Here is an 11005-nt window from a genome sequence, read left to right on the forward strand (position 1 = left end):
CAAGCAGTCAAGAGATGGGCCCGAAACATTTATCAGCCCTCTCAAGAAGCTGCCCATTATCAATGCTCCGTCAGCCATCCACCCAGACAGCATTAATCCAGGCAAGTCTGAGGGGGACACACAGGACAAGTGTGCACTAATGAGCTCATTCCTACTTGTGTCCATCCATTCAAGGGCAATGGTGGGGAAAACTCATTCAGTACCTAATTTTAAGCCTGTAGAATCTGCTCACATTGCTGGTAACATGTATACACCTAAACAGAAGACACTAATTACAAGCAAATTATAAGCACATCTCCCCCCCACCCCCCGAGGCAATCCTTCAGAATTGCTGTTTGTTTTTACCTGGAGCACCTTTCCATTTCATACTGTGCGTTTTTATTGCAGTTAGTCTGTAAAACAGTGGCAACACAATTGACTTCTGCTTTCAGTGTCACACAAAATCACCTTTAGTTAGAGATACCCTTCCAGGTCAGGCAATGTTCACAGGACCATTGTTTTTTGTTTTGTTTTTTTCTCCTACTGAGGAGCCGAAGTGGTTGTGAAACAAGTTTCCTCACATCTTAATTTCTATTTTTTTAAATCTTTTTTTTCATTTGCTAAGACTAAACACTGCAGTCAGTCCTTACTTAAGCCTTTGTTTACACACATTAAGTTCTGATTAACAGGAATGTCCAGGAAATTCTTCAGTTCCTCTGTGTGTGTCCGCAGGCTTCCCCTTGAGGGGATATCGCACTCCTCCATCACACATATCCTACAATAACGTCTGCTCTTAAAAACATAAAAAATTGAGGCTTCACATTGTTTGCAATGAGACCTGACTCAAATGATGATAGGGCACTGGCAGGAAGAACTACAAAGTGACTTTTTGCACCATTTTCTTCCACAGCAAATACAAACAGCTTTATTTTGCAGTATAAATGCACACCTGCTGTACACTTTTGTTTTTAAAATCCAAATCATAAAACCAAGTCTTCATTTTCACTTTGTTGTGTGTATTTCAGAACAGTTTCATGATTCCCATCCAAAAGTCTAGGAGTTGTGTATGGATATTCCAATAAGCATGTGGGCCCCCTTTCTGCCCCTCTTGTGAATGTCAAACTCTCCGAGCACTTCTGCCTTCCCCTGGATGGGCGTCCACCGAATTGACATCTGAGAAATTTCTCTAGATGACTCCTGAAACACTCCGCTCACTCAAATCTTTAATAATCTCAAGCATTCACTCTTCAGACATACTATAAATAACCAAATGACTGTTTCAACACCAGTGGATATATTTTATTATTTTCTGACCCTATCTCTGGAAAATGCCAGGTTCCTGGAAATAACTACTCCCACAAGGTTGTAATCATGATGTGGCTGGGACCTCCTTCAGGAAGAGAAGCTGAAATTATTAACCCTTAAACTGCACCAGCATAAGGGTATGGGTTTAACAAAGAAGTCTCATAAAAATCATTTAAAAATTGGCCAGATTCTTTATTTTGCTAAATATATTTAAGAATTTAATGAAGACCATTCTGCAACAGATTTTCCCAAGCTGGTATCAACAGATTTGGATTTAAAGCTCAAAAAAAAAAAAAAAATCAAGGTCATGACCTTCTGTTCAGGCAGGAAATAGTTTATTTTAGTTTTCTTTTACAATGTTTACTTTTTTTTTCCCCTTCCTAGTGTACAATGACCAATGTTATAAAATGTGTACTTCAGAGTCACCACAATTGGCTGACCTTCCTAAATAGACTGGTTGCTCTCTCTACAAGATCAGGTGCTTACAGGAGGCCAGTGGGTTTAGCCCGGGTATGCAGACCTTGACTAGAACATATGCTGTGAGAGTGGTTGGGGGAAACAGCAGAAAAGGCCCTCAACCCTCACATTATTCACTACACTGAGCCTTTTCTTTGTATTTTGTATTCGACTATAGAGTCCCATCATGCACACCTGCAGGGCCTGCGAGCATCAAGTCAAACTCAGTCTGCGTGTTGGAGAGAGCTTCAGAGACCCCTGTGACACAATGAACAAAACAGTTGGCACGGTAGTTGAATAGCACTGGCCTCCAAAGTGTATACACAGAAAGCACGACTCCTTTCAGAAACTTAGCGGTTTACTTGCTAAAACCCAGACAAGAATAAAGTTACAGCATAAAACCCGCCATTCACAGAACATGTTTTAATATCCTCATCATCATCAGCGTCCTTTGACCTGCAGAGTGAGATAAATGCTGGGGCTTTATATCCGTCTCAGGAACGTCCCCAATGGTCGGAGCTGGTCCTGACCAGGGCACATCGTGTCATCACTTGCCTTTATATGGCTTCCACCAAACTACCATTATAAATTCCTGAAAGACAGGAAAATGGGGACTAGCACAGAGCAAAGCCCTGTGGCGTCTCAGCCCCGAGTGTAAATACAATGGAACCAAGGCATTCAGGAGAAAACGGCTAAGAATAGCTGCCAGAGGGTCAACAGACACAATGGTGGGGGATGAACTGTGTTCCCTCTGACAGAAACCCTATTGAGCGCAGTTACCCCCGCTATCCAGCGGTTTGGGTGCATTCCGACACACACAAAATGCCCTGCCTGGATTACTACAGGATTAAGGCGCAAATGGTGCAGTTCGTGTCCTTTAGCTGGTTTCTGAGCCGACAAGAATAAGCCGACCCTGCAGCTCTGGAGCAGAACTCTTTTTGAAAATGCAGTCCCATTCCCAATAGGTCTTTCCTATGCCTTTGATGTCTGTATGATTTATCTTATTATTTATGAGATCCCCCCCATGAAAGCATTCAAACAAAGTGTACTGCACTACACTCAGCTGGGTGATAAGACACAGAGGGAGCTGTATTAACCAACAAAACAACTGGTTCAAAACATATCTGTAGTATGTAGGGTATTTATTTTACATGCTGGATAATTACTACTAGTTGTATTGTATCTTACTGGATTGCTGATTTTCCTTTTTGTAATTAGCAAATGTCAATGAATGTGGAATGCAAGACCTCCATTGATTTCATCCCGTCCACGCACACAGACACACGCACTATGCAGATGGACTATCAATAGACCACGATATTCACACAATTTGGATGCTGATGGTGTGGAAACGACACATGCAAACTGGGAATGGCGGCGAAGGCGAGCTGAAGTTGGGCTACCAGTTTGGGTACGGGGTCCATGTCTAAATCGCACTCTATTACAAGGAGACTCTCAGGTGCCTGGTAGAGGAGCCAGTCGGGCCTGTGCTCCAAACATTTGGGTGGTAAAGATATTCAGATAAAGCCAACTTATGGCCGACCCTGCCCTCCGATGTGTGTGTGTGTGTGTTTTCTCTACAGGACAGATACACCCTGTTTCATGTGATGATGAAGGGTGCAGGTGGGGGGTCGGCTAATCAGCCAAACTGGTAAGGGGCGAACTTGGATGTCGTAATCACGCAAAAGAACACAGAAGGCGACATTATTTCGGCCGGTTATTATTTTTAAATGGTTCTTTGGGGGATTTCACTCAATGGTTAAGATAAGAGGGCTTTTCCGATGAGATAATGATATATACACTTTTTTAGTAGTGCTGGTGTGTGTGTGCTGGGAGGCGGGGGGGTTGGCAGTCAGGGAGAGGGAGTGGTTTATAAATAAAGGATTTTTTGTTAGTTATTTTCCATGAACTGGGAAGCTGCTAACACAATTAATCAATTTAATTAATTCATCAATCAATGAATAAATAAACAAATCCCAGACAGGAAATATGCCCCTTTCGCTGCCAGGATGCCAGGGCCCCCTGATTTCTGTCAGGCCAATGCGAAGTATAAACGTCTTTTCCAGACTGAAATAGCTGCGTCCATGCTCGGCAACAGGGAGCTGGACGGTGCTGTGCAGCAATGCACCAAATCACGCACGATGTGGGACAGCGAACAGCTGCACTCACACCGGACCGCCATCCGCGACCCCGCCGAGCACCGCGCTCCGCACAACAGGACGGCCACGGACCACGCACCCCCGCCCGGTGACACCCGCGGTCCGCGCCGAGCGAGGGGGCGATAAGCAGACTGAACGCCAGCACTTACCCGTCCGACAGGCCAGGTTTAAAAGCAAGGGAAGCGAAACCCGTATCCAAGGAAAGGGGCTCCACTAATGCGGGCGGAGGAAGGCAGGCGAGCCGCGCTGGAGACGTGCGTTTCCCCTTCTCCCCGCGAAGCCCGGCCGCTGCTGCTGCTGACGGGTTTGCTGTAAAAGCGAGTTGGCTGTTTTTCGAGGTGTCCAAACTCCTCCCAGACCACAGCCTCGGCCCGGGCGCTCGCTCTCCTACACACTCGGTCCCAAAGATGGCGGCGGTGCGATCCACCTCCTCCCTGTGTGACAAACACGGGGGGAAAATGCGAGGAACACCCCGAAAACACCCTCAAACTAGCCGGCGACCACGCCCTTCTCTGCCCCCGGGCGGTTCTGTCGCTCCGGGTGGGATATTCGGTGGGGGCTGCGTCGCTTTCCGTGTCGGGCCGCTGTTTTTCTGCTGTCGTCTTGCCGTCTGTCTCCCGGAGCCCGAGCTCCACTCCCTCCCGCTGGCCGAGTCCTACTGGCCGCAGCGCGGAGTGCGGGCGGCGCGGCCAAGTCCCGCGGGGCGGGGACATCGCGAGAGGGAGCGGGGCGCTGGGGAGCCGGAGCCCACCGTGCGGGACGGACAGCGACCACCGGCGGCATGCCCGCTGTCTCCATACCGGTGCACACAGAACTGTTCCCAACTTTACTGTAAAACTCCCTAACATCTGTCCCATAGACCGACCTTCCTTCAGAAAGTAAATTACACACGTCCCCCGTCCCCCCCATATATTAAAAATAAATTATTTTTAATGTATTTACCTAAAGTAAGGGATTATTATAACTTGGTTTTGACAAAACTAGGTACTTTTGTTTGCTCCAAATGTTACCACCTGCAAGGGGCCCCAGTACAATACAGCACAGTTCACAAACTGGGGTCAGCAAAATCCTGGAGGTCCCCAGAACAGTTCAGCAACACATCACACTGATGGACCAAATACACTAAACTCTTCCCTCAGGGAGACACGACTTCTGTAGATCTGTTACAAACTTACAATGATGCTTTTAATTCTTTACAAGCAGTAACATTGTAATTACAGCCGTTCACTTCTCTTGCACGACACTATAACAGCCAGGTGATGAGAGGAATGGCTGGAGCAGGGGCGCCTCTGCGAGAAGAGTGGGGGCGCCTTGGCAGGCCGTGCCATCTTGCCCTGCTCCACTCCTACACCTCCATCACACCTGGACACCCCAGGAAGGCCAGGCAATCAAGGACAGACAAACAGTATCCTCTACATACAAAGGAATTCAGTTGCTGAATTGCTGAAAACCACTGTCACTTTACAGAGCTTTCTGGTTGCATTATGTTCTCCCGCGTGGAAATATATATATATATTTATCCATAGTCATCATTTCACTCTTTTTACTCATATTAACTAGGGAGGTGTGCTGCTCATTAAAGGAGGTTATAGACACGGAACGTAAAACAAAAGAAGTTGAACAAACAGGGTTCAGCACAGCAATTAACTTTTGTTTTGCTGCAGTCCGTGCCTCAATATTGCAAAGCCATGCTGACAATTGTACAATCCATGAAAACAAGGCAAGTCGGGATGCCTATTTGAAGAACTGCAGGGTCTGCGAGTGGAAACAATGCACAGAGGTGATAAAGCACAACAGACTACAGAGGTTAATTAAGCAACTGATCAAACAATTAATTAATGATACAGTACTGCAGTCTTTTCTCTATGCACATGCAGTATTTTGGAAGGTGTTGGTTACAAACAGTGCACAGTACAGTACATTCTGCAGTAGGAAAAGTAATTTTAAGTTGACTAAGATACTATGGTAAGATCATTTAGTGCTTTGTTTTTTTCTCCTGGGGTGATCTGCTCTGGCGAAGACTAAGGCTGGGATTAAATCCAAGATCTGACCAAGCTGCTATCTGCAAATTATAACCCACCATTTGATGACGAAGACCAAAGTTGTCAGCGAGGGCAGGTTTGTGATTAGCCATAAGCAGCTGGGTCAAGCGTCTGACCTAATCCCAGCCTATACGTGATCTTTACCTCTGTGCCTAATCAACCTTAACAACGAACACCTGTGTGTGCGATTACCAACGAACTATCGGACCTTTTATTCTGAGTCATCAAGCAGGTTGTACGTCCACAATCTTCCAGAATACAAAGCATTAACAAAGTAATACTGTCCCCCTTACAAGCTGTAAATGTATTGCTCTATCTGACTTGCCAGTTTACAATGTATCAAGACACGAATTTTCAATCCCCGCTACACACACAGATCAACACACCCGAGCTGCCAGCACTGCAGTTTGTGGACAAAGCCCCACTGCCTAGACACAGCAGTTATCGCATCCCAGCGTGTGTCGTGACTCACGCAACAGACAGACACTTCCTCACTTGTGTTCCATGTTCTAGCACTGCACTATAGTTGCATCATTGCTTTCTTTATAATCATGAGGAGATTTGTTTTTGAAGGTGAAGATGATTCGATCTCCACAAGTCTAAACCTGTGGAAGGGATAAGGCTGTCCTTGAGATGGAGGGATGAGGATCTACAGAGAGAAGCCGAGGGCAGCTGGGAGAGGAAACGAGGCAGGGTGTGTTGTACAAGAAGGAGACTGATTGTATCTCGAAGCCACATAATTGGAAGCACGTCCCAGCAGATTCTGGGAACTTGATATATATATATATATATATATATATATATATATATATATATATATATATATTTTTTTTACTCTGTACAACAATTATCTCAGATTAAGCAGCTCCCTAAACTGGCAATTCATATGTCAGGGAAGTGGGGGAAAAGGTTAGTCTTCGCAGTGGTGTAGGGATTAGGCACCACATTTCCAAAATGCAAGCTTTTGCAAAGAAGTTAATTAAATGGCCTGATTTTTTTTTTATTGATATTTTTCACTCTCCCACTTATGAGTCATTTTATTTTGGATAATGCATTTCTGGTAACAATTTTCAGTGCAACAAAAATAAAGATTGGGCTAACTTGTGCATTTAAAAATAATCATAATAATTTTGCCAAGCAGGTGTGGTTTGTATATGTCCATGGTGATATCTGTGGTGAAATTAAAAGAAGTTAGTCTATCAGCTCTGTGGTCTGCAATGTTTGCACTGCAGTATAGTGCATAAACACATATGAAAATATAGATGGAATGTGGGCCACATCTTAATTTGGGGTTAATTGGCCAATAACAACAGTATTCCTTATACCAAATACACAGTTGGCAGTGTTTTTTTTTTACTGTGGATTGAATGATATCTTCCTGAGTGAGTGTAAATGTGTGTGTGTGTGCATGTGTGTCTGTGTCTTTCTGTCTATGTGTGTGTGTATATATAGTACCTATGTAGGAAGTATTCATCATCCTTGGACTCTCTTTCACATTTTGTTGTGTTACAACCTGAAATTGTGATGCATTTACATTGTATTGATTTCCCTTTGATTTACACAACCTACTCCACACCAATGTGGGGGTGAAAAAACAAATCAATTAAAAATAAAAACCTGAAAAGTCTTCATTAGATAAGTGTTCACCCCTTTGGTATGACACTCCTAAATTATTATTATTATTTATTTATTAGCAAACACCCTTATCCAGGGTGACTTACAAAACATAATAGCATTATAAAAGTGCAATACAGTATCCAATTACAGATCAAAACAGTTAAAATATACACCATCTAAGATTGTGAGCTAATAATTGAAGAAAAGATGTTTTAAGTCTCAGGGGAAAGATTCAGAGCTCAGGGGTAAGGGACATAGGGGCAATCAATATAAACAACACGAGTACTAGCAATGGAAGAGCAAGTTGTACAATGAAAACTAGATATAAAGTGCAATTTTACAGGAGAGCTGAGCCACACAGGGGAATAACAACTAACTTACAAGTACAGTCTGAATAGGTGTGTCTTGTAATAAGCTCAGGTGCAACCAATTGCCTTTGGAATTCAATCATTATGTTGAATGCAATGTGTGCAATAAAAGAGATTCACAGGATTTCAGATTAAATACCAGAAGACCAAGGAGCTTTCAAAACAACTCCAGGATAAACTTGTGGAAAGGCACATATCAGGGGAGAGCTATAAATAGATTTAAAAGGCATTGAATATCCCTTGGAGCACAGTCAAGTCAATCTTTAAGAAGTGGAAGGTATACAGCACCACCCATAATCTTTTAGAGCACATCATCCTCCCAATCTGGGCAGCTGGATGGAAAAAAATGAATGGAGCTAAATACAGGCAAATCCTTGAGGAAAACCTGCTTCAGTCTGCAAAAGACCTAAGACTGGGACTGGGACCCCAGGCACACAGCCAAAGTGACACTGCAGTGGTTTAAAAACAAGAAAGTGATGTCCAAGAGCCCAGTCAAAGCCGGGACGTGAATCCGATTGGGAATCTACGGCAAGACATGAATATTGCTGTCCACCCATGATCCCCATCCAACTTGACAGAGCTTGAACAATTTTGCTAAGAAAAATGGGTGAATAAAATGCACCACAATTTCAGGTTGTAACACAACAAAATGTGAAAAAGTCCAAGGGGGTATATACTCCCTATAGCCACTGTATGTGTATCTGTCTTTCTGTTTGTGTGTGCATGTGTGGATGTCAGCGGGTTAGTGCGTGCGTGCATTTGTGCATGTGTATACGTGTGCGTGTGTGTGTCAATCTTGCCGGGCTCAGCTCCTGAGCTGATTAACACCGGCACCCTCTGCAAGTAGCAGATCACCCCTAGCAGATCCCAGCAGCCCCAGCGCTCTCCTGCCCCTCTGAATCTGAGGAGTATGAATACAGACTCGGCCTCCTACACTAGCTGGCTCAGTCTTTCTCTCGCCCTGGTGTGTCCTCTAACTGTTGGCTAGACCGAGTCTCCGTTCCTTCCCCCAGCTGCAACTCTTTCCTTCGCGTTCTCTCTCATCCCACCTCAGCTCCAGTAAAGACTGTTGTCTCCTCTCCCTGGCCTTGCTCTAACATCCCTCCCACACCACATCCCTTGCTCTCTCTCCCTTACCCAGTCCTGAAGTTCTTACCACCAACCCACAAAGTCTCCCACACCCTGGGCCGTGTGCGCTGCCCCGCGTTGCAAGCCTCCCACCCTCTCATTATTACCCAGCAGATCTAAAACCATCTGAGAGCGGACCCTGCTATTATAATTGATTACTCAGCAGACACCCTTCCCCTGGGCAACGTACGGTTGTCACAAATCATACACATTTCAAGAAACAGGGTAGGCACCATCACAGCATGAGCTCCTTCCTGGTCACTGAAAAAAAAAACCCACAAAAAACATTATAACATGCATCTACTCTTATGAATAAAAATAAATGTCCTATGTCCCCCCACACACCCCTTCTCTTTCCTGTGGTCTGGTAAAGTGTCGGTTAAACAAACTTCTCCCTCTGTGATGAGAAGGTATGTGATTGTTGCAGGCTGTAAGACAGGCGGTAACATTTTGTTCCCAACTGCAGGTGCCCAATCGTGGCACAGAATCCACACCAGGCACTCCTGATTGGCTACCGTCCAGCCACCTTCCTCCTGCCAATGAGAGTGCAGTCGGCTGGGTCCCTGTATCCAGGCGAACAGGAAGCTTACTGGAGCGCCGTCGTGAATGGGGAGAGATGCTGCTGCCACTGCTCCTGCGCCTTCTATAAGCATGCTATCTGGTTCTGTTATTTTGAGAAATTGGGCTCTTTTTTCTAATTTTCCTTGAGCTATTTTACAGGCACAGCGTCTCCATTTTATCGCACACACACAGCACATGCAACACTCGAATGATAATCCCATTCCTTAGCTGCAAGGAAAGAAAAAAAAACCTAAAACCATAATGCGAGCGTTTAAAGTTGGGCCGTGTTAGGGCTTAATCTGTCCCAGTGGACTTCAGTTCTTAATCCCAGTAAATGAGCAGTTCAGTCTGAAAAGGCTCCAGTTTACAGCCAAAGACCTGCACAGCTATAGAGTCTTTCATCACACTTTAATATTGTTATAATTATTATGTATGCTTTGAATAGACCTTGGAACTTTAAAATAATACAATTATCTGATTGTTTATCTAATGTAGAGTTGAATAAGTCCCAAGAAGAAATACAATACAACTTAAAATTCGAAAAGGCGCACCTGAATTCTGAGCATGTTGAAAGATCAATACAACAGACTGCTTGGCTATACTGCTGAACAAAATGATTACTGGACGATTGGGATGCTGTTCTCTGACAAGGGTGTGAGTGACTCTGACTGAGGTGACTGAGCATGAAAATGAAGACAGCACCTCAAGCCTGTGTATTGATTACTCAGCACCGAGGGGAGAAACAGGGTGAAGCGTGAAATAGTGTATCAGTTCTCCCCAGAAGAGGTGAGCAGCTACATCAAGTTTGTGACTGCATCCAAATAAAATATGCAATTGTTGATGATTTGTTTAAAGTTATAATGGTCACTCAATATATGTATTTTATTCTGTTATAAAGTTGCCACTCAATCATTAAGCGTTTATAAAACTTTAGTGTACAGGGGTTATGTTTAATTAAAGACCCAGGTGGCCAAAACTACAGCTTCCCCAATTGCAGCACCTATCAGTTTGAATTCCTTTACAACTCTTTGACAGAAAAAGGGACAGTACACTGTAAAATATAATAGTTGTTTTGACTGGTAAACGCACAGCACAGGCGCCCACATTACTAGAAAGAAAAAAGACAATGAGATAATAAACACTTCTACTCCTTGACTACGCTTTCAAGAATGAAAAAAACAACCAAAAAAAAACGTTCAGCTCGCATCACATCTGACTGTAACTTCCTTTAGTCCGTATCTTGCCTCCCCGCACTTCCTGTGCAAGACCCCGTGCGACCCTACAGTAGAGGCCGCTCCAGCAGCACGACCCCCCCGGGGCCTCCCCCAGCTGGCCGCCACCAGGACGGGGGGCTTGGACTTCACGCCTCTGCTTCAGGGCTCACCAGCAG

The 11005-nt window shown here is 44.5% G+C and overlaps 1 protein-coding gene across 1 annotated transcript in view; it reads right to left on the reverse strand.

The window, feature by feature from the left end:
* taok1a (TAO kinase 1a) overlaps positions 1-4593 on the reverse strand; it is a 38979-nt gene extending 34386 nt beyond the window's left edge. Inside the window, exon 1 of the mRNA XM_066695952.1 lies at positions 4049-4593. The gene's annotated coding sequence lies outside the window, so the exon portion shown is untranslated. The remainder of the gene's footprint in view (positions 1-4048) is intronic.
* Between the last annotated feature and the right edge of the window lie 6412 nt (positions 4594-11005).

Source organism: Amia ocellicauda, chromosome 22 (assembly GCF_036373705.1).
Source record: "Amia ocellicauda isolate fAmiCal2 chromosome 22, fAmiCal2.hap1, whole genome shotgun sequence".
Lineage (NCBI taxonomy): Eukaryota > Metazoa > Chordata > Actinopteri > Amiiformes > Amiidae > Amia > Amia ocellicauda.